The following is a 25148-nucleotide window of genomic DNA, read 5'->3' as shown; positions in this document are numbered from 1 at the left end:
CTGCTTAACCGATGGGACGACGCGCAGACACTGAGGCAAGTGTTCTTTTACCTTGAGGACTCAGCACGGATCTCGTTCGAGAACAATGAGAGCTCCCTAGAGTCTTTGAACGATTTCCAAACGCAATTTTAACGATGTTCACTACGGTTGTGTCAAAGGAGCGGGCCGAACAATTGCTGCAGACGCGGACACAACACTCTAAAGAAAGCATTTGTGTGTTCGTCGAGGATATGAAGAGTCTTTTCAGGCGTGTTGACCCTTGCATGGCGGAAGAAAAGAAGTTGCTCTTCTTGATGCGCGGTGTTAAGTAGGAATTGTTTGCTGGACTTATCCACAATCCGCCCAAAACCATCGCTGGATTTGTGACCGAAGCTAGCACCATTGACAAGGTCCTTGAAATGCTTGCTAAGGAATATGACCGCAACTTCGTTGGCACGGCCAATGCGAACTGCGAAGACAGCATGCAGATTCCGGTAGATAGGCTACGCAAGACTATCCGTGCAATAGTGAGGAAGAAGCTGTGCAACCTTTTCTCAACGCCGGCGCAACCACAAGTCGCTTCCCTTACCGACGTCATTAGAAAAGTGCAGCAAGCGCTGGGAACTTCAACGGCGCCAAAAGCACCCCGCGAGCCGCAAGCGATGGCCTTTGCAGCTGCACCCTATCGTGAAAAGGTTTCGTATCATCGTCCCCTGTCGCCGGCCCGACCACCTCCTTGCAACCCCCCGTCCAAAGTAAGACCGACGTGTAGCGAACACCAGATAATCTTCCGCCTTGCTACCACTGCGGAGACGCCGATCACATCTGCCGTCGCTGCCCCTATAAGAGGCTCGGTTTGCGAGGGTTCTCCGTCGACGCACCACGCCTTCGACCGGGCCGGCATCCTACTGAAATCGAAGATTATGTGTCCAACACCAGCCGAGGTCCAGCGCGCTGTAACCGTTCCCTGTCACCCTACCCATACCGATCGCAAAGCCGTGGAAGCAACGGCGACTTCACGCGTAAGAGTTCCCCAAGCTTACGTAGGGGAAACTAAAAGCAGAAACTTCTGGAGGTAAAGTTGCACGACGGCGGAAAAATGAAAACCCGCCAACGACGCAACGACTCCCCGAAGGCCATGATCCACGACATTCCCTGACCCTGACTTGACTCCCGAACACGACGACAGCAAGACAGCGTGAGCCGTACCCGACATGACCGGGACTGCCGCTGAGAAGACGACGACGACGCCTAGTGCTCAACCATCAACACGCACAAGCCGAGATACGACGCCCAGATGCACTCGGAACTCGAGAAAAACGACGTCCGATGTCCACTTGTCCATCTCCAGCTTTGATGTAGCCTCCCTCATCGACACGGGAGCTGACTATTCAGTAATGAGCGGGTCATTCGCGTCTAAACTGCAGAAAGTTACGACAAGGTGTGACGGTCCGCACTTACCCGCAGCAAGAGGCCATTTCGTAACGCGAAGTCACACCGCGCGTCACCAAAAACAGCATCACGTACCCTGTTGCGTTCGTCATTTCGCATAACTGCTGCCGCGACGTAATTCTTGGAACGGACTTTTTGACGAACAACGGTGCAATAATTGATGTTCAGACAAGGTCGATAACTTTTACCTCCGATCACTCCATAATGCCGCAACCGAACCCCCAACACCGGGCTGCTGTAAGAATCGCCGACGAACACGCCACCCTGCCATCCCGCACAAGCTTGATAATCACCGTCTGCTGTCAGGATGCTATTCCTAACGCCGACGCTATAGTACAGAGGGACCAAAGTGTGCTTCTCGGCCACGGTGTCTCCGTCGCAAGAGGCATTGCGCCCTTTAAGCAATGCAAATCCCACGTTTTGTTCACAAATTTCACTGAGGACTAGCAGCATCTAAACGAGGGCGCTGCAATTGCGTTCCTCGAACAAACACAACAAACAAGTCAAGTGATCGCGGTCGCCAACTTTCAAGCCAACTTTCATGCTTTCAAACTGCCGGACCATTTCGCCGTGAACTCGGCGCTGCCGAAAGAAAAACGGGACAAATTACTAGATTTGCTGCATCGCTACAGCGAGTGTTTTTCCTCGAACCAAAATTACGTCAGAAACCACTAGCAAAGGACCGAATTATAACCGAAAGGAACCCAGAAAAGCTTTCTGAAGATGGCATTCAAATGCATTCAGGTGGTAGAACACATAACAGGGGATGTTTGAGCCAAGTGTTAGCCCCATACGTTGTACGGATAATTTGTAAACGATTTTTGAATATAGCCATTATCAGCAGATGAGCGCGACGCCGCAGCGAGCCGATCGCGGCTGACGCAGCGGCGGTCGCAGCTGACGCAACGGCGATCGCGGCTGACGCAACAGCGAGCCACCCCCTGATTCGCCCGATCGTCGGCCGCCGGCAACGTCACTTCCATTGGCTTCCGCCTGCTCTTCCTCCTTCCTGCGCGATCCCGAGCCAAAGTAAGATCCGCAGCGATTGACGCGTGCCTAGGCGCAGGAATGTAGCTAGCGCAGAGCGGAAGTGGAGCGTCGCGATGTCACCTGGCTATTCTCAGTGTTTCCAGCTGCTTTGAAAGATGCAGAGAGGGAGGAGGAATCGATGGGCAAGGGGGGAGAGGTGCATTTAATTGCTTCTGGCACAGCTAATACTGAATGTAGAACAATATTTCCAACGGCATTGCATGGCTGTACTGCCGCTACGCGACAACAAAGGCCTTTTGTAACTTGTACAAAAGGCTTTTCTAGGTCCCTGTGTAGCCGGAGCAACCGACGGTCGCCGTACCGCGTGTCTTCAAACAAGCGGGAAGCCATTCGGTCAAAAGTCAACGACCTGCTCAGCGGCGATTTATACTGCCGCCAAAACGCCCCTGGGCTGCGCCGGTCGTACCGTGAAAACCCGCGTATAATACGGACCCGCGTATAAGACGAGGTGTAATTCGGGGATAGCAAAATCAGAAAAAATGTTTTCATCCGCATATAGTACGAGGTAAAGAGCACAGAAAACATTTATTTGCACTGCAGTTACCCTTCAGTCATTGTCATTTTCGCTGGCATAGTCTCCCGACGTCCGTTCAGTCATCGTCAGGTTCGCTGCCGCTGTCTTCTAAAGTCGCCTTGTTGGAAATGTCTTCCCACAGAAAGTGGTCCTCAGTGCCATCAAGGGCGTTCGAGATGCCGCATGTCTTAAAAGAGCGACTGACGAGCTCCTCTGGGATGCTGGCCCACGCATCCGCGATCCAGCCACAAAGCACCGCTGGAGAAGCCCTCGTCAGGCATCCGGTAGCTGTCACTTACGGGTCTCCTGACCTCATCAACTCTTGGTAGCAGGACCTGATGCAGTCATTGAAAGGCTTGTTGATGCAAACGTCTAGCGGTTGCAGCTGGGATGTCGTTCCTCCTGACAATGACAATGAGTTAGATGCGGGGTTCGCGCAACAACTTCTTCACGGAATCGGCCAGGTGGCAGTGAAAGGCGTCCAACACGAGCACTGACGGGAACCCCCAACAGTGCTCCAGGCCGCCGACACCACACAGACTTTATCCAGTCAAGCACCAGTTGCTTTCTCCACCCGCGAATGCTGCCTTCGGTAACGCCGAACTACCGTCCTGCGGCGCAATTCCTGATGGTATCGGCACATAAAATAACTTTTCTTTTAATTGCCGCTGAATACTGCCTTCGTGCACCCGACATCGTGATAAACTTGCGGTGAACGTGCCGATCCTTCGCGTGGTCAAAACAATCAAAATGGCACCGGCTGAGAGAAGCAACAGCCAGCTAACGCCACCGCAAGTAGACCCACCCTCCGCTTAAACCGAAACCGAAAGTACAAATTTCCAGCTGAAAACTTCGGGATCCACATATAATACGAGGCACAAATTTTACATAGTAAAATTTGGAAAAAAAAACCTCGTATTATACGCGGGTTTTTACGGTAATCGAGAAGAATAAAGCAGCACATTACGGTTGTGCGTTGACTACCGGTGACTGAAGAAAATCACGAAAAAGGACGTTTACCCCTTGCCACCGATCGACGACGCCCTCGACCGCCTCTGCCACGCGAAGTATTTCTCATGGATGTATCTGAAGACTGCCTACTGTCAAATTGAAATAGACGAGAGAGACCGAGAGAGGACGGCATTCATAACCCCGGACGGCCTATACGAGTTCATGGTGATGCCGTTTGGGCTGTGAACGCCGCCAGCAACGTTTCAAAGAGTCATGGGCACTGTGCTAGCTGGCCTGAAGTGGCATACCTGCCTCCTATACCTCGACGATGTTGTGGTATTCGCCATAAATTTCGACGAACACCTTGCAAGGTTGGAGTATGTACTCGAGGGCATCCGTACCTCAAGGTTAAGGCTGAAGCCTGAAAAGTGCCGCTTCGCTTACGAGCAACTCATTTTTTTGGTACACCGTCGTCAACGCCGCGGGAGTCCTGCCTGACCCGGCGAAAACATCAGCCATAGCGAACTTCCCAAGACCGAAAGACAAAAAGGGCGTGCGAAGATTTCTCAGACTGTGCGCATACTACCGACGCTTCGTCGCAAACTTTGCACGCATTGCGGAGCCACTCACGCACTTGACGAAAGGTAGCACCCCCTTCAAGTGCAAAAATGCCCAAGAGCAAATATTCTCGGAGCTGCAACAACGCCTGCAAAGCCCACCCGTGCTCGCTCATTTCGACGAAAACGCCGAAACGGAAATGCACCCAGTCGCCAGTGATGTAGGCTCGGGTGCCGTGCTCTTCCAAAAGCGAAGTGTTTGCAAAAAGGTAGGTAATCGCCTTTGCCAGCCGTGGTGTGTCTAAGATCGAGGAAAACGACTCTCCCTCCGAGAAATAGTACCTCGCTATTATATGTGCCATTTCAAAATTTTGCCCATACGTGTATGGTAGACCATTCAAGTTTGTGACACACCACCAGGCGCTGTGTTGGCCCGCTAATTATAAGGACCGCTATGGCCGTCTTTGGCGATGGAGCTTGCGCATACAAGAATTCGAGGTTACAATCGCCTATAAATCCGGCAGGGAACGCTCCGACGCCCACTGTCTGTCCCGTGCCCCCATCGACCCACCACCTTAAGGTTCAGATGAAGAAAGCGCGTTCTTCAGAGTCGTGATGGAGAGCAACCTAGCCGCTACACAGTGCCCCGCCCTCGAGGTACGCGTCATGATCGACTACCTCGAAGGACGAGATGTCGGCGTGCATAGGGCCTTCAAACTCACCTTTCGAGCATTCAGCCTCAAAAACTTCGTTCTCATGAAAAAAAATTTCAACCCTGGAACGATAACAAATTATCCTTTAGTCATCCCTGCAGACCTTCGTGACAAAATTTTCGACACGTGGCACGACGACCTGTTGTCCGGACATCTTGGCACAGCACGCAGTATTGGAAAAATCAAGGCGAAGTATACAAGGCGAAGCCTTATATGCGACGTCACCCACTACGTCCGGAGCTTCCGTGACTGCCAGCGGCGAAAAACGCCACCGACAGCACCTGCCGGACTTCTGCGTCCGATCGCCGTCCCATCGAGACCCTTCCAACAGGTTGGAATGGGCCTTCTCGGGCTGTTTCCTGCGTCAAAAACCCAGGACAAGTGAATTGTCGTAGCGACAGACTATATGACGCGCTACGCAGAGACCACCGCTCTTCCGAGGGAGACTGCACAAGCAGTCGCAAAGTAATTCATAAGCCAAGTTGGGCTGTGACATGGAGATACTGAAGTCCTAATCACGGACCGCGGAACGGTCTTGACTGCGCAGCTGATGCAAGGAATCTTAAGCTACAGCAACACGGACCACCGAAGAACGACGGCGTACCACCCCCAAACGAAGGGACTAACAGAACGTTTGAACAAGACGATTGCGAATGTGCTGTCCATGTACGTCGATGTTGAACGTAAGAGCTGGGACGATGTGCTCCCGTATGTCACGTTTGCGTACAACAAAGCTATCCAAGAAAATGCGCAGATGACACCGTTTGAGCGTGTTTGCCGAAAACAGCGAACTACGATGCTTCACGCCATGCTTCCGCTCGTAGGAGACCACGACCTCAATGCCGACGTCCAAGAATACCTTCAGCGGGCGGAGGATGCCCACTAGCTCACTCGAGTTCGTACCACGGACCAGCAGCTAGTGGATGCCGGACGCTACCATCTTCGATGCCGAGACGCCGAGTACCACCTAGGGGATCGCGTGTGGCTTTAGGATTCCCAACCGACGATGCAGACTCAGTAGGAAGCTTCTGTCACGGTATTTCGCACCCTACCGGATTCTACGACGTTTTGGCAAACTTACTTCCGAAGTGGTCACAGACGGCGATTCCCGAACATCTCGACGACGCACGTGCCCGAAGTCGTCCACGTGGTTCGCTAAAACCTTAGTACGCAAGATGATGGACTCTTTTTTGTTCATGTTGTTTGTTCGGACTGTCTTGGGCGAGTCTTTCAGAGAAATACAACAGAAAAATGCGCCAAACTTGCTATTACTCAGCACGTTCTGTACCCGCAGGAACAAATGCAAGGCAGCTGAAGTCTGCACAGATGCCTCGAAGACTACTGCAGCGGTGTCTTGTGCTTTAATGGCCGGCTATTTACTTTGTTCAAAAGAATAAACAGAAACACTAGTATATTTACTGCAGAGGCATATATGGTATCTGCCCTCTTTGAACTACATTCTCCAAAGCAAAATCAAGAGCTCAGTTATACACATAGACTCGCTCAGTGTTGTTACAAAGGATAGTAAAAGCCCAACTTTTAATGCTGTTCTAAGAGCTCTGTACTCGTCTTATAGTCTGAAGCTTACTGTCACAGTGTGCTGGGTTCCGGGCCACTGTGGCATTGCTGGAGATGAAGCCACTGACTAAAGAGCTGCAGCTGCTGCCCTTTGTGGCACCATAGATATTAAGCTGTTTCCATATCAAGCCCTCAAACCCTATGTGAGAAGGAACCTGCGAGAGCACTGGCAACAACACTGGTATAATGAAATAAGCAATACATTACATGCCATTAAACCTAAAATTCAAATACCTCCTTCTGAGAAACATGTTAGGTTAATAGAAGTGGCCTTATGCAGACTTAGAATCGGCCACACACACATCACACATTCATACCTGTTCACTGACACAAACAAGCCACGGTGTCATCGATGTGGGGGGCAGCTATCTGTCCTTAATGTGCTTATTAAATGCAATATGCGCAACATTGAAAGGAAACGTCAGTTTAATGAAGAATACACATATAATATACCCTTGCACCCGTCCTCATTTCTTCCTGACCATCCCATGTTCTCTTACAAAAATGTTTTACCTACTTTGCCGACGTAGATTTTTAAATGCAGAGCATTTCAGTGACTCACGATGTCACCCGCGTCGGCGTCCGTAGTCCGCACCGCACCCCTCCCTACTATATAAAAAAAAAGAAATACTATCCGGCGGCAGGTTTCGATCCCACGACCCTGCGGGCGGAACGCAATGTACGACGTGCTCTAACCACTGCGCCACAAAGCCAACACAGACTTGGAGGCTACGGACGCGCCTTATATCCTTGACTCATTCAAATTACTGCTGACGGGCGCTCTCTCGTCAGCAGTTGCCACAAGTGCAACAGCATTAACGTAACGCAAACTACTTAAGGTCGTGCGCCCCAGGAAATACTCTGCATTTGATCGTGCCCCTCGCAAGGGGGATGTTTCAATGCGTCTTCCTACTGGCCAGTACACTCGTCGCCATCTGTCGGATGTTGTGTGAACCCTTTGCGGCTGATGGCGCGCGATTTGAAACGACATTTGCATATGATCAAACTGAAAGGCTCTCCAACAAAAACAAATACCAGGGCCAGAGTTTCTGCAGTGGATGTTTTGTTTGATGCAGCTTAAATTGCTGGCACCCGGCAACGTGCACTTCCAGGTTGCTCTGGTTTGCATGTTTTTTTGCTGGTGTTTTTGTAGCGTGAGCTACACTGGCTGAGGTTGAGCAGTTTCGTGTGGTTCCTGATGAGCCGTGCTGCGCATGCGCGAGGAGCAGTGACGTCACATGGCGCACAGAAAGTTGCTCGTTGCCCGGTGTCTCTGACACACCCCATGCGCCCAGCGTCTTCTCCGACCTCCGTTGCACACGTGGGGGCCCGGTCCACTTGGTGATCATTCGAGGGAGGCAGGGTATGGAACCGATGGCTCATGCGTCGCATCAACACTGGCGTGCGCCTGTAGAACCAGCTTAGCTTTGGGCCGATTGGTGACGCTGCGCCGGAGCCGCTTGATAAATACACATGTGTCACATAATGCGGATACTGTGTGTGTGTCATTGAAGCAGCAGTAAGCATGATAATCATGCTAATCCTAGACAACCAGGAAAGCTAAGAATAACCAGCTGACCCACAGCTCACGCTACGTATATTCTTTCATAGCCGAGCTAAGCCACTGCTAACTTTTTTTTTGTTTAGCTTTCGGTTTTAGGAGTAGATGGAAAGATGATGTTCACATAAAAGTTTAGCGAACTATTTATTCGCTTGGCGACATTGAAAACCGTCATGAGAGCACCCGTCGTGTCTGCGCATGCGTCCACATCTCGCAGAAAAAAAAAGATAATATCCTCAAGAGTCCGTCGTCTGCGCCGTCAGCACCCGGTTCTCTGCCGTCGCGTCAACAAATACGAATACTATCGCAGTGACATTTTGTGGTGATGCTCTACTTATCCTCCGTATCACCACCGGAGAATGAAGCAGCTCTTGCAAAAGAAAGCTGAACGACTCATAAAATGCCAACGTTGCAGCACAATTTCCTGCGAACACAGATATCGACAATGGCGCACCCGCCCCTTGCCCACGGCGGAGTCGTTCAGCACAAAAGCCAAACAATGCTTCCGAAGAAATTGCCAGGTTCATGCATGCGATTTAAACTTTTAAACGATTTCAACTTTTGAAGATAACTGTCCCGTCCAGCAACAGCTTCCACGGTGGCGTGCAACTCGAGAAGCTCACGGGACAGATTTTGGTATTGCAACGACAGGTGGGCGAGTTATTAGGGACACATGATGGAAAAGAAGTGCAAAAAACATGAGACGAATGAGAGAGTTGCACAGGACGAACGCTTGCTATCAACTGAGTTCTAATAAAACGGGAACACAAAACCTCGACACTACGCACCGTTCAGGCGCACCACACAAACAAAATCAACCGTCGCAAAAGTACAAACACACACCACACCAACCAACAATATGCGCGAGTATTAGCTTATCAATACTACCAACGAAACCTTTTTTAATCTAGTACCTTTATTACAAATCTTTCTCATCTCACTGACGATTGTCATGGTGCTCTTTACATTTGTCGGCCTTGCATCATTAAACCTGAAAACATCATCACCTCATCGTGCTGGAAGAGGGAGGAGAGACTGAAGAGGCCTCGGCGAGCTCTGAGAAAGACGACGAAGATGGGGAAACGGTTGGAAGACGTGGTCGGGATAGGAGTCGACTTTACGCCGCGGCACTCCCGCTCTAGGATTGCCTCAGGACACATGCGGCTGTGCCCCTCTGGCCCCACGAGAAGCTTTCCCAGGCCTGCACATGGACTCGATTGCAAGCCACATTGACCCATCGACAGCCTGGACAACCATCTGGCGTCGCAGCAGTACCCAAATGCGGTAGAACATTAGCATATAACGACGAATACTGATAGTGCACTAGGACATTTGACACATTACAGCTGACAAAACATTCATGGTTTTTGGTTTCTTGTAGTGTATTTTTATCTCCTGCTCTTTTTATCTTTTTAATATTTTTGTGTGTTTCCTCAAAAGTTTTGTATTTCATTTTCTGTGTCCGACGCTATTCTTTTCGTCGAAGGGCGTCTTCAGAAATGGTCTGTGATACCTGGAACGTGTTTTATTTTCCTTCAATATCGCGCCGATGGAACAGGTCTGGGTGCAGACCGCAGCCAATAGACATCGGCGTGATATCACTACTTTGTAGAGAACTGGGTGACGTAGCAGAGATTTCCCGACGTTTGGCAAGAACTCGTGACGTCACTCCACTAGCGCTGCTCGGGGAGCTGCCAGCATGACACCGGCTGTCTTCACAAACTGATACACGGAGACACTGTTACAGGATTCACCGTTTACCGAAACGGCGTTTCTGCCGAAAAAGACGACCCGCATTCGGGAAAGGAGCTGACGATGTAGCCAATAGCAAGAAAAGTAGCCATCCGCGTCTGTATTGGAAGCTGTTATGAAATATTCACTAAGATGGTAGGCCTAATTACTTGAAGCAGAACATACTCGGGGGGAAATCAAGGCCTCCACCCACCTGCGCAGTGTTACGACGTCCACGCGACACGGTGACGTCATGTCGTCGTGATGCCGTACGCGCCCTCAGGGCCGATGAAAAGAAAACCGAAACGGACGATTTTGACGCCTCTATTGAAATAATTATCCTCCGCTGAGGTATTTGGACTGCTGATTTAGCATTTATAGGTCATCATGGAATAGATAAAGCCAATAAAAACACAACATAGAAAGTTTGATGTCAGTACCCCTTAAAATGTTGTGGCAGCTGACGGAACCGAACTAAGGGCAACGCGAGGACGTGACGGTGACAGGCCAGTGGCGTCACCACTATTCCCTGACAGCATAGTTCCGTTTTCGTAGATGGTGCTGCCATGCGTCTTAAGGCCACGACGTGGCACAGTCACTTTTCCATCGCTTTCCCTGAATAATTCTCGCGCTACCTCTGGGGGCCAGAATGCCAATGACTCGTTGGAGGCAAAGGTATACCAATGCAGAACGGCCACCACGACTCTTTTTTTCTTTGCGTCCCTTGTTTCCCAGGGGTGGGAAGGGGGTGGGAAGGGGGGATGGAAGAGGGGGGAGGTTGGGGTTGTGCTTGCACTCTAATATGATGTGGGGAAGAGTACCGGGTTGTAAGCAGAACTTGCATGTGGCCGGGAATAGCGTGGGAAACATGCGATGGAGGCGGACTGGGTGAGGGAAGGTATTGCTCTGCAGTCGGCGAAGTAGGGATTCTTCTTCTTTTGAGAGTTTAGGATGCGGAGGAGGGAAGTGCTGTCGCTCGAACCGGTAATATTGAGTGATGTCCTGAAAAGTCAGTAGAGGGACGGACGGTTCGGTATCCTCAGTAGCCTGGAGGGACAGGGCGCAGGCTTGCTGGTGAGCAAAGTTATTGCCCGTCATTGAGGAATGGCCAGGAGTCCAAACGAGGGTGACTTTCCGGCAGGGTTGATGCAAAGACAGTAGTTTTAAGGTTGAGTGGGCCACCCTTCCGGCTAGAAAGCTTCTGCAGGCTGCTTGAGAATCTGTGATGATTACGGGGTTCTTCGTATGAATGAGGGCTAATGCGATGGCGAACTCTTCGGCAACCGATATTGACGACGTCTCGATTGTTGCTGAAGCTACGAGGGCGGTCTTGGTGGTGACTACGGCTACTTGATTCTGTCCGTTGGGGTAGGTGCTAGCATCCGTGTAAGAGACATCTGCACGCTTTCCATAGACGGTCTCGTGCACTTGACTTCGCGCTTTTCGGCGGCCGGGCTGTAGGTCCGGGTGCATATTTTTTGGCAAGGGGCGAACCCGGATAACACTTCTCCAGTTATGAGGGAGGGGCTGAGATGCAGTGGATTGGCATGAGAAGTGAAGACTTTTCAGGAGGGCTAAGCCCGCAGGTGTTTGGGTGAGACGGAGACGTTGACTAGATAAATGGACTTCAATAAGTTCTGACACCGTGTTGTGGAGGCCCAGTTGTAAAAGACGGGCCGTGGAGGTGTTCATAGGAAGATTTAGCGCTTGTTTGAATGCTTTTCGTATAAGCCGGTCAATGGTGTCCGTGTCACTTTTGGTGAGGATAAGGTACGGTGCGACATACGTGACACGTGAAATAAGGAGAGACTGGACCAGTCGGACCATGTCTTTTTCCTTCATGCCACGGTGGCGGTTAGAAACACGTCGAAGCATGTGGGAGACTTGGTTAAAAGCCTTGGAGAGCTTAGATAAAGTTTCATTGTTGCGTGTATTGGCCTGGATGGTGAGGCCTAAAATCTTAAGGGAGGAGCCGGGCCGTACAGTATGGCCGTCGAGGTGGATGCAGACTGGTTCTTTCTGTAGAGCAGATGGATGTTTACGGATTATGACAAGCTCATATTTTTGGGGGGAGCATTGAAGTCCCACGGAGGAGGCATAGTTGTGAACGACGTCGGTAGCCTGTTGAAGGTAGTCTTGGATGTTTCCCATGGAGTCTGTGTCTGTCCATATGGTGATGCAGAGAAACTGGGCACGGCAGCGGTCAGAACAGCCATACAGCAAAGGGTGCTGGGATCTCTGGGTCCGGACAAGCTGGCTTGGGAACTTGAACCTCGGAACTTTAACGCACGATCCCTGTTTAGAGAGGGAAGCTTAGAGGTGATCCCGGACATTAGGTGGAATTCTATAGCCTTACGATAAGTTTGAATAGCAGGAGAACGCTTCATGAAACTCACCAGCGTTCATAGTCTCGCAACCGAGGACGTTAGGAAAAAAGAGAGCACGATTTGGTATTCTTAATACAAAGGTAAATACCAGAGAACACAGAGAATTTCTTTATCATTAATGAAAGATTTATAGTACGGGTTTGATTGATTGTAGGGTCTAACGCGAAGACGCATCGCCGGCGATGAGGCGTGCTGCCGTGGATGGCTCCGGAATAATTTTGACCACCTGGGAAGATTTAACGTGCGCAGAAATCCTGTGCACAGGGGAGTTTTTGTTTTTCGCGTCCATCAGAAAAGCGGCCGCCACGGCCAGGAATCGAACCCGCGTTCTCGTGCTCAGCACTACAAAGCACGCAGTAAAAAATGGGATGTCCCAAGCTAATTGAAATCAAGGTTTCATTGCAAACATGTATTTTAACATAATTAGCACCTAGCAAATATCTTTACCATCTAACAGATATCTGCAAAGGGAGGTACATGCTCCAGCCGAGCACACGGGGAAGCCGTAAACAGTTTCAACGAGAAAGTCAAATAAGCAATTAAAGTGGAACCATACAGTTCGCGATTGTGATGGGAGACTTTAAGGCAAAGTATGTGAGAAGCAAATGGGAGAAGGGTCAGTCGGAAAACTTGGAATATGCAGTGGCTATACTCGAGTAAATACACTGGCGGTATTTGCACAGAGAAACAACCTGATACTAATAAAAACATTCTTCTACCTACAAACGAAAGGACAGTGAATGGGCATATGGGCATGTAAAGGTCTCAACGGAAAAAAACGTGGGTTGATTTGAACTTATGTTGCAACCCGGGCATAAGACGGGACGTGGAGGTGTTAAGCCACATTCGGTCCACCGGACATAGGATGGATAGGTGCAAAGCATATATAGAAACCCGACAATAGTCAGTAACAGCCAGGATGCAGGATTTAAACATAACCCTTCACAAAGCAATTACAGCTTCTATACTAAGGCACTGTTGACCTACTAAATGACAATGTAACAACGGCAATCATAGAGTCCGAAGCACCTGTGGGACAACTAGGTGGTTGGAAACAAACTGTAAAACTAACCCTGAACACGATGGATAAAAATCCGAAACGTAACGATGTGAAGCTGTCCAGTACGGCGGATCACAGTCGAGCTGTCAAAATTGATTAGCAGAAGTAAAACGGACGACATTCGTTCGTACAATATGGCAGTGATCTAATAAATACTCGAAATAAGGGGAAGCTTAACAGCAACTAATAAAAGCTAGCTAAGGCAAAGACAATATGTACGCACTGAGAGACCAGCAGGGTAAAAATACACACAACATGGCCGAGATAATCAAAGAAGCGGAATGATGTTACACCAGGCTATACGTCGGCAACGTTCAACCAGGTTATACTGTTAGGCGTGCTAGCTGAGCTAAAAGACTCTCGATGGCATGAAAAAGAGGAAAAGCTGGAGGCGAAGTCGCCATAACAGTAGATCTTTCGAAGAAGGGAGGAGATATCGTAGTGGAAAAGCTTGATGCACTATTTTAGAAATGCTTAAGGACTCAAAAAGTGTCATAACCTGAAAAACGCCACAATCATTCTGATTCACAAAAAGAGGAACAAAAAGTACCTTACGAATTACAGGCCCATCAGACTACTCTCGGGTGCTTACAAGTGGTTAACCAATGTTATAGTTAGCTGCATAGGTGACAGCTGCACTTTACAACAAACCAGAGAGCGGGCTGGTTTTAGGAAAGGGTACTCAACCATGGATCACATTCACGTTGTCAATCAAATGATAGAAAAATTCTCAGAATACACTAAACCCCCTTGCATGCCATTTATAAACTATGAGAAAACGTTTCGTTTAGTACACATCGGAGCCGGGCTAAAAGCATTAAGAAACTAGTTAATAGAAGAGACTTACATAAGATTTCTAGGCGACATATATAGGAATTGTGCGGGAAGAAAAACGCTTCAAAAGCAAAACGATAAATTCCCGATCCGAAAGGGAGTAAGAGAGGGACACACCATTTCGCCAAAACTGTTCGGAGCGTACCTGGAACGGGTACTGGGAAAGCTTGAGTGGAAGAGCCCAGGATTAAGGACAAACGAATACCTGAGTCATTTAATGTTTGCAGACGACTTGGTCCTGCTGAGTAGGACTGCAGAGCTCTTGCAAAAAATTGCTTGAGGAACTGCAATTAGATAGCACGGCCCCGGGGCTACAAATAAATATGAATAAATCCAAAGTAATCAGGTAGAGTGGAACGCCGATAATGCGACTTTAAAGGGACCGCGCGAAAACGTCGTGCGACCGGGGTGTCGTGTGAGCGGAGTGCAGGTAAATCTCGCCATAGTAGACAGCCTCACGCGCCAGGTCGGCTAATAACTTATTTAACATACTATATTTATTGGGTTGTCGCCTAATTGGTGAACACCTAAATGAAACGTAAATATCCTAAAAATAAAACGCGTTTTGTGCCCCCCTACCCTCCGAGGCGTCTGCGCTAGCGGGCTGTCCATGCACCGCTCGCAACGCGACGTACTGTGCCGTCCGCGCTATTTATAGCCCGCCAACCCTACGTCTCTTGCGCGCGCAAGCGAACGCCAGCGTCGTTCAGCAAATTTAAAGGCGAAAAGGCGAGAGTGCGGAACAGCCAAGGCCAAACCAAACGAGCGATAGTACGAGGCGGCGATAGAAAAAGGCGACACGGAAAGAAGCGGAAGGACAATGGGGCTATCAAAGACGCTGATAAGTAGAGAGAAGAGAGAGGGGAGAGAGAGCGTCGTGAAAGGAAGAAACTAGGATCGAGCGGGCGCGAAAGACAGGGTGTGCCGTTATCGCTGTCAGGTTGTGTCGTATGTGTTTTCGCGTTCGACGGCTCCTTGGATGGTCGGTTGGATGGAGCTCCAAATTCACAGTCCACCAGCCACCTGGATATTGACTTCTCGCGGTTGGCGTGTTGGCGCGTTGCGATTTGTCTACCGCGTGGGGCCGTCAATGGTTGACTCCGGTCCGCCAACACACGCTCACTTGTTTGCTTCTGTTCAGCAAGTGGTCTGCCTGCGGACCGTTGCACCTCAAGCAGCGTTAAGCTGGGGTTCAGAAATAAGAAAGCTCGAGACGAGGCTGTAAAGCAGTGTAAAAGATGGTGAAAACGCCAGTTTATCCCGCCAGAGTCTGTCGTAAGAAGCGGACCACGTGCACCCAGGCATTGTATCATCAGGGTTTTTAATGCATTGTCTCTATATGGGGAGTTGGCGGGGACCGCGGTGATCCGTCGTACGTCCGGGAGACAAATCAGCGGGGTTCCACTGCATAATCATGCCGAAAGCCCCCTTTCAGCTTAGGAAACAAAACGCGAGAAGAAGTAAAGAAATATAACCACCCCGGACAGATGGTTTGTGCAGACCTTAACCACGAGAGCGAAATCCGGCGCAGAATAGGTATGGGCTGAGAAGCACTCTGCAAGCACTCCCAAATAATGAAAAGTAAGCCACCTCCGCCACTCGAAAGAAAAATATACAACCAGTGAATACTGCTGGTGATCACATACGAAGCTGGAACTTGGCGCCTTACTAAAAAGTGGAAAGCAAACTAGGACGGGCTCAACGGGCCACAGAAATAATATTATTTGGAGAAGCACTCAGGAACAGGAATGAAGCTACCTGGATCAGGTAACGAAGTAGAGTAGAAAATATCATATTTGAAATAAAGAAAAAAGGAATTGGACTTTGGCTGGCCATGTAGTGAGACGAACCGTAAATCGGTGGACAATTATGGTAACAGAGTGGATACCAGACATGGGTCTAGAAGAACAGAAGACCATTAACCCGGTAGAAGGACGAAATAACGGAATTCGGGGGTAAACTATGCATTCGAGCAAAGGAGGGCAGGATCGATTGGAGAGGGCTTCGTCCTGCAGCGCACCTGCCTAGGCTAATGATGATGATGATTATGATAACCATCAACGTGTGCTTACGGTGTACAGCAGTAGCCATTGGGTGTAAGGTGACGAACAAGGCCAAGGCGTATAAAATGTGTAGTGGGTAGGAAAACAAGATATAAATAACATACACAAATGCACATATTCTGAAACATTGTCACACTCAACCCCATTTTACGGTGTTACGCAGTTGTCCTGGTATGTACAAGGAAGCACAAGGTGCTACAATTTGTCTCATGTAGAGGAACGCAATAAACCAGTGGGCATGTGTAGAATGCGCATATTTAGTTACATCGTCAATATCAACGTCTGCTTAGGTATAAAAAGTAGCCCTTGGGTGTATGGGGACACACAAGGACAAGGCGCTCAAGACAGTGTTGTGGAGTTGAAAACAAAATACGTTTAAATATAAATTAAATAAACATATTTTGTCACATCGTCACCATCAAACTCTTTTTACGGTATAGAGCAGTATTTGTTGGATGTACCGGGAAGCCCAAGCGATAGAACTCGTGTCATAGAGACGAAAACGGGAGCTAAATATCATATACATACAATCAGCATATTCTGTCACATCGTCACCATAAACCGCTGTTTACGGTGCACGGCAATAGTCCATCGGTGTACGGGGTAGTACTAAGCGCAGAAAATCGTGTCGTTGAGAGGAAAACACGAAATACACGTATATACAATGCGCATATTTTCCCAAATCGTCACTGCAATCCCCTGCTTACGGTGCACAGCCGTTCACCTTGAGTGTACAGGGAGTCATAAATCTCTGTAAATTGCGTCGCGTAGAGAGAGAAAGTTTTAGCCGGCAGTTCTCAATGGTCCGTTCCGCTCCGACAGCAAGCCGGGCACCATTGAGCCTGCGCGACGTATTTCTCTGCGATCCACATAAGCTGCTGCCACTTGGTACTGTTACTTGGTACCACTTGGTACTGCCACTTGGTACCAACCACTTGGTTGGTACTCAGCAGGCCGCCGGCAGTGGAGCGGACCATCACTGAACTGAAACCGGACCAAAACTGAAATTGCCCATGCATTCAATGAGCATATTTTGCCACATTGTAACTGCTATCCTCTGCAGCAGTACAGCAGTAGTTCGTGGGTGCACGGGAAGCACAAAGCGCTATAAATCGTGTCGTGGAGATGGGAACAAAAGGTAATTATATATACATACAATTAGCATATTGTCACGTAGCCAAACACGACGAGGCTTCTTGAAAGAGCAAGGTTTAATAGCGCGAACTTGTGCCGGCCAAAACTCAAAGCAAATACAAGCGGCGTAGAAGCAGTCAATGAAGTGACAGGCACAGACTGTCGTCCGCGAATGGAATGCCGCGGTGTTTGCATTGCGAGGAAACATTTTTCGGCGTTAATCCTTCCACAACCATCGAATCAGATGCAGAAAATTGACTATGAAAGACAAACATTCCGGTTTATTCAGGGCGGGCGATACTCTTTCTATCAAATGAGACAGCCTGCGCGGCATACAAAAGAGACAGAAACGCTTGCTGCGGCTGTGACTTAGATAACACAGCTGGGCGGTTCCAGACCCTAGCCACAAAAGTCGCAATATAACAAACCAGAGGGAATAGTTTCCGGCATTACCCTCTCTAAGAGTGAATAGAACCGAGGGTCAAAATAAAGGGCAGTCCAAACAATAAAAAGTCCGTCATATTGCCGACTTCGGACATCGTGGGTTGCCATGGTATGCCGGAGTCAATTTTGTGGAGAACACAGTAGATAACTTGGCCAACACCTAGCCGAAGTTTGTGGGGTTCAATATATTGTCGAAGGAGCATCTCACTGATCCCACGTCATCGAATCGGGGTCTAAACCCACACAAGATCACCTGGGTGATACATGACGTCTGGTCGTCGGAAATTGTAACGACCGGCATCCGCCGGCTGCTGGTATCTAACACAAAATCGAGCGAGCTGGCGGGCCCCTCCGCACGCAGTAGGTTATCTTGAACGTCCGCGTTGAGGCCGTTGTCTTCCATGTGCCGCTGCATAGCGTCGAGCATCATAGTGGGCCGTCTTCTGTGGACAAGCTCGAAGGCCCTCATCTGCGTAGTTTCCTGGACACCTACGTTCGACGTCCACGTATATCAACACCACATCCGCGATCTTCTTGTTCATGCGTCCTGTTAGTCTGTTCGTTTGAGGGTGGTACGCCATCGTTCTTCAGTGATCCGTGTTGCAGTAGCCTTATACTCCTTGAATGAGTTCCGCAGTAAAGGCCACTCCACAGTCCTCGATTAGTATTTCAGGGGCTCCATGCCGCAGCACGAATAGGCTGATGAATTTTGCGACCTCTTGTGCAGTTCTCTGCGGAAAAGCGGCGGTATCTCCGTCGTCGTCGTCTAGGCCGTCGTGAGGACAATCCACTTGTTCTCTGCTCGTGACGTAGGGAAAAGGCTTACAAAATTCATTTCAATCTCTTGTAAGGGCCTCGGTGGGGCGGTTATCGGCTGCAGAAGTCCGGCGGGTCTTATTAGCGGCGTGTTTTGTCACTGTCAGACAAAACGTAGTGGAGACCTAGTGGATACATCATATGTATTGTACGGCCCGTAGCACGTCGCCTCATTTTTCAAAGTGTCCGTGGTGTGCCGGGATGTCTGGGAGGCGGGTCGTCGTGACAGGCTCAGAAAATTTTGTCGCGGATTCCGCCGGGGTTGACAAGAAGATAATTCCTTCCGTTATGAGCTCAAAATTCTGTTCTGTTTTAGTGACCCGGGGACCTTCGATTGAGAAATACTGGGATCGATACTCAGCAACCCCACCAGATGTCATCTAGCTAAACATGGCGCAGATTTCATCAAACAACAAAGTTTATTTGTACGAACTTGTTCTCCCCAGCAACTCAAAGAAAATACGACGTAGAAGCAGTCAACGAAGTTACGAGCGCAGGCTGGCGTCGGCGAATCAATGCTGCGTTGTTTGCCTTGCCAGCGTTTATGATTCGGCGTTCATCCTTCGAGAAGCACCGAATCCCACCAAGAACATTTGCGAAGAAAAACAAACATTCTATTTTAGTCGCGACGGGCGACACATTCCTCCTATCAAATTACACAGCCTGCGCGGCATACAGAATTAGGAGACGGAAACCGGCGGTTCATTTGTAGCTCAGGTAAGACAGCGGGGACTGACCAGACGCTGGCAACAAAACACACGAATAGACACACCAGAGGGAATAGTTCGTGAATATTTTGTCACATCGTCACCTTCACCTTCAGCAGTGGTTCTTGGTTGTACGAGGAAGCCCAAAGCGCTATAAATTTTGTCGTGGAAAGGAAACCGAGAGAAAAATACACATCAATACAATAAGCATATTTTGTCACATCGGCAACATCAACGTCTGCTGACGGTGTGAATCAGTATTTCTTCGGTGTAAGGTGAAACAGAAAGCGCTGTAAATCGTGTCGACGATAGCAAAACAGACACAGTAGAACCCCGCTCTTACGTTGCTCAGTGATGCGTTTTCCCAGTTCCTAGGTTGTTGTTGTTTTTTCAGTTCCTGCGCAGCTCACCTAGAGTCCCATGTATTAAAATCCTCATTGTTACGCCGTGGCTCAAAGTACGTTCCCGGATCACTCGTCGCAATCTGACACTCCGAAGCCGCCCGGGAAATATGCGCGGACCGCCACGTTAACGTTTGACGAGCCTTCGCCAGGCTTGGCTACGGAATTCACCACCTGAAGCGGCACTCGGGTGCGATTTGTCCCCACTAGATGGCCCTCTATACTATCACCACCATCACTGCGCTTACAACGGAAGTTTCACTTCGGAATGCCAGAAGTGCGCGTTTGCTATAAAGCCCCACCGCAAGAATAGCACCGTGTTCTCGTCGCCATCGTGCGCTTAAAGCACCGTTGAACTTGAAACCGCGAACTTTGTCGTGCCTTGATGGCGTTGGGAAAATTGGAAGCGCTTTCCCTTCAGGAAACCCTTGATGTTCCAAACGCAGTACACAAGCAGCCAGCGTGGAAGTGAGCCGAAATCACTAGGGACCTTGCGTTGCCACGGGTGTTGTTTTCCAGCAATTCCAAAAAGCGGCAATCCTTTTCTCTCGAAGGTCTTTAAAGAGACACCGGACTCCAGCCTTGCAAAGTGTTTGTTGAAAGTTCGTTCGAATACCACAATATTGTCGACGTATACGAGTGAGGTGTGCCACTGATAGAGACACTGAAGTGCTTTGTAAACATTGCGAGATTGCTAGCGCAAATTGTAGTCCGGAGTCCATAGGCCATGTTTCGACCACTCTGAGCGCGTTTACGCGAATTTATTTAGTAGAAAAATTAATGCTGTCCTCCTCTCTGTACCCTCACCCATTTTCGGCGGCGTTTTCTTGTGACGTCAGTAGCAGATGCGCTGGCAAATGGCTGCGCTACTGCATGGCTCGCCGATCTTCCGACAGAGTCAGTAGGCCCAACGTTTAGTCTGCCTGCCGCCGACGGGTCGTCGCAATTCGCTAGCTCAGTTGAAAGAAAGCCACAACAGGTTTGTGAATGGAAGAATGTGCCTGTCTCTACTTTGTTAGTTTGTACACTGTATCTAGCTCCAAGTCAAGGTCGCTCCACACAAGCGCTGCACAAGCGCACATGCGACGCTTCGCTGACTGGTACGCTAGTAGGAATATCTAAGGCCACTTGAAGGGAGAAGAAGAACCAGCGAAGTAAATATAGGTACTAAGGAAATGAAATAAACTGAAATTTTCACCGTGCAGCGTACAACTAGGCAGTAGGAAGCACTTTTTCCGCTTGGTCAACAAGCACAGCGGTCAGCAGCACAACCCATCTGAGAAGGCTTTTCCTACTAAGAAATGAAGTTGCTACACGTGAAATATTGTGGAAATTTTCGGGACGCTTACTGCACGAGCCCTATACAACAAATAGTCACCTAAGCTGTTTGAAATGCTAAAACTAAATAAAAGTGTAAACTGGTTATACGTTAAATACCTCATATTTCATTCCCAGTGGAGTTGGCTTGTGGCCGAGTGGTCTGGAGCGCTAGGCATGTTATTTTGCAAGTTGCAAGTTCGAATCCCCAAAAGTACATACTTTTTATCTAAGTTGACTTCTTCCTTTTCAGCGGATGTTTTCTATACTTAATTCATCATTTTTGGGCCGTACCGTGCATTGCTTCACGAGCGAATTCCCAGAACGCGCGCACACTGACGCGCTAGCGAGTTCATGTTGGCGTGCTGTTGCCATAAGCACTGACTGCTAGCGGGTAGTGGACACAGGCCAGAATCACCAGACCCTTGGCCTGGTGCGAACACGCTTTTTACGATGCAGGCGTGAGTCAGGCAACCTCCAAATATGGGGGAAAAGCGCATGATATTTGACCGTCTGCGGTGACGCGGAGTGCGTTCATCCACTGTGTAGCCCTCGGCTAGTGATTGCTACGATTCCAAGGTGTCCTGGGAGTCTCATCTTAGGCATTTTACAGCCGACAACATGGCAGAAGCGCGTTATGACGATTATTGAAGTACCGAGAATGCCCATCCAACGATAACGTCGGAAGTCAAGCATGTAGTTTTACAGAACCGAAGCCGAAAGTTGTTTCAATGCTAATCTTGAACGTCGTCCAATCAAGGTGCACCTCCTCCCGACTTCACAGCGTTTAGTTGGGGCGGCCGCCGCAGACCCTGCATGGTAGTTTTTCTTCTTTCGGGCTTTAAAGAATAATTACCGACTTATTAACCGGATAAACAAGGAAAACTATGTTAATTTGATCCAGTCTACGCAGTGAAACCAAAAACAGGTGCTTGACAAATTCACTTGAGTGTCCCTTTAGGGTTGGGCAGCCAAAGTTGTCGAAATACATAGATGCAAGACAAGGCTGCACTGTTTTCGTTCATTTCCGCAGGCTTCCTCACTGCTGCGTTTTCATGGTTGTTATGTTTACTTTTCCCGGCCCGAGGAAAAATGTATGAATGCGGTTCCACTGTAATTACACGTAATACATTAATGACCATAGTTTGTTCTATCGTTACCATGAACTTCTGCTTACGATGTACGGCATTACATCTTGGGCGAAACAAACAGCATTGGATCTGCGGTGACAGGGTGCCATAGTATATTCTAGTGGAAAAAATAGCAATTATTGTTCGTTTTCGTTTAACATGTTGGCTCTTCGTTCCTTAAAAAAGTTAAGAAAGCACAAAGCAGTACATTGTACCATCCCCTAAAATTGTCTTTAAAAAAATGGGTCGCAAGATTTGTCCTATTTTTTTTTTTTTAGTCAGTCATGAGGATGCGGTACCTTTCGGTCACTTGATGCTGGTATTCAGAAAATTCTAACGTAGCTTCAAGACATCTCCTTGCTATAGCAACTGTAGTAACTATTGTTTCTATTCCTAGCACTTATAAACTGCGACAACGTTCAAACTCACTTTTCTATGGCTTCAAATGTACTTATGGCAACCATGTATTATTGACATAACTTCCTTTGCATGAACAGAAGGCCAGATGGACGGCATCAAATTTAATTAAATGGTCTGGAGTATCACGTTGGCACATACGCGATTTCTAATGGCTGCAACTGTAGTCAGTTTTATTATTTTTCAGGGTTAGTCTGCCCCAATAAAAGCGTCCCACAATTCTGCATGCAGGGCCTGCAAGAAGAAAATTGCAATAGCACTGGTTACACTAGACGGTTTTTTTATAATTACACGACAAGGTCATGCGAAAAGATTCATGCCGCTGACTGCAAAGACCAAGAAAATGTCAACAATTTCGGAAGTATGTTTGATTGCGAGAAAGATTGCAGAGGTAAGTCTTCATTTTGCAATGTTTGCATATTTATGAGGGCCAGCTTAGCAAATGTCTACCCCATATACATAATAGGCTGTGTTTCCTTCTTTGATTCTTTGCAGACCCAGATTACGGGAAATGTTCCCAAGTGCCTTCGTATACGCTCTGCGGTAGCAGCAGTTGGTATCGTGCATTCTTTTTTAACACGCATACAAGAAGGTGCCAGTTGATTCCTTACGAAGCCTGTTTTGTAAATACAACAGTCTTCAAAACTAAGAACGAGTGCGATAGAGAGTGCGCGGGTAAGAAAAAAATGTTTTGTAATCGATAAAATATCTGATCATTTAACAAAAATCCATCTATTGTTATATTTCTTAGTCACAAACGGTAGCTATGTGTCAGCTCTGCGATTGCCATTACCTTCGACAACGCTTAAATATCATTTCCGGGCATTTATCTCGTCTTCATGCATCTTGGCCCACCAGAGAACAACTGTGGGTGGGATGTCTTCAGCAGTACTGAGCAGTGCTACAATAGCTACAATGCTACAATAGCCACCACACTCACACTGTAACCAACCGTTGCAATGTGTTCGCAGGCCACGGATAGGAGCCTCGAACGGTGGAAGTCCGAGCCCCGGTCAAGCTCTAGGACTTCTGGGGTTACCAGGATAAAGCTAGCAAAAAAATCCGTTCCTTGCTTTTTTCTGTACCATGTGTATAATTCCAAAACTCCAAAAAAACCGGATGGGTTTCTAAAACTTTCCGCACCGAAGTAATGTTTTCCCCTCTGCCAACTGTAACCTTTCCCAAGCCCGACAATTATTCACGCTTTCTTGTCATTGAATTTCTTGATGCAGCCCATCCAGTGGCCTCGCAGTCACTATTCATGATTAAACAGATTATAGATACCGTCATTAGCAAGTCAAACAATGCAAAAGAACGACAAACTGGAGAAATTCTTCTTGGTGTGAACAATCAACCGCAGGGCACAAAGCTCTTTTTTCAGTCGCGCATTGTTGATCCGGATATCAGGGTAAGACGCTATCGGAGCCTCGCCATATCCCCTGGTGTGGTCGCTGAGCCAGACCTCTTAAAAGAACCAGATGCCGACTTTCTCAGAGACTTAAAGGATGAGGGCGTCACGACTCCGAGTCGCACAACTCTTTGTGGAGATACTAAGGACATTCCCACTACACACATCATCTTGACTTTCAACTGCTCAGAACTTCCAGAATACATCAAGGCCGGCTTCATTCGATGTTCAATTCGACCTTACATCCCGAACCCGCGGCGATGTTTCAAGGGCCAGGGGTTCAGACATACAACCGACTCTTGCCGTGGCCGACTTACGTGTGCAAAGTGTTCGGTGCACGACCATCCAATCTAATTCTCCTAACCCACACGATACGCTTGGATCAACTTCTAGAGTACCCACCCGGCATACCTTGATAGCTTCTTACTTGCCATGCCTTTACAGTTTCTAACTTCAAAAGAAAGTAAAACAAAAAGATCACCGGAAACAACTCATTCCCGGAAGCGCGGAAGGAGCCCGCCTCTTCCCCACCTGGGAAGCATACCAGTGCAGCTAACCGGGGAGCGAAGCGGCGTATGGTTCCGGCGGCGGCGCAGGTCAGCGAGACGGCCTATCCCCGCCTCCGGCCCACTCCCACTGCGATGCTTGTGGCTGTCAAGCCTAACCCCACAGCGCTTGCGTAGTCATCAGCGGTTGTGGTGACCAACGTCTCTGTCGGTAGTGACGCCGCTCCCACCGATTCCGCATCACGAGCCCCAAGCACACCTGAGGACACGTGTAGGCTCACGGCGACCACCATCACCTCGACACCGCCTGGGCCACTTGTGGCGCTCCTGACACCCTCGGCGGTGGCGGCCACGGAAAAGCGAAACCAAGAGGGTGGGAGGTCCAATCAGCCTGATCTGTCGGGAACTCCGAGGGCATCCGACGACGAAATGGAATTC

General features: G+C 48.8%; 1 long non-coding RNA gene across 3 annotated transcripts in view; it reads left to right on the top strand.

The window, feature by feature from the left end:
• Positions 1–25148, top strand: part of LOC144149075 (uncharacterized) — a 56124-nt gene that overhangs the window by 7860 nt on the left and 23116 nt on the right. For 2 of the 3 annotated variants that reach the window (XR_013318169.1, XR_013318168.1), the window contains 2 exons: positions 22984–23187; positions 23292–23471. This is a non-coding gene — a long non-coding RNA (uncharacterized LOC144149075). The remainder of the gene's footprint in view (positions 1–22983; positions 23188–23291; positions 23472–25148) is intronic. The other variant, XR_013318170.1, reaches the window with a different exon arrangement.

This window comes from Haemaphysalis longicornis, unplaced genomic scaffold (genome assembly GCF_048455015.1).
Source record: "Haemaphysalis longicornis isolate Haplotype H1 unplaced genomic scaffold, Haemaphysalis longicornis Haplotype H1 scaffold_8, whole genome shotgun sequence".
NCBI lineage: Eukaryota > Metazoa > Arthropoda > Arachnida > Ixodida > Ixodidae > Haemaphysalis > Haemaphysalis longicornis.
Note: the sequence above shows the minus strand (reverse complement) of the source record. Positions and strands in the feature narration are given on the sequence as shown.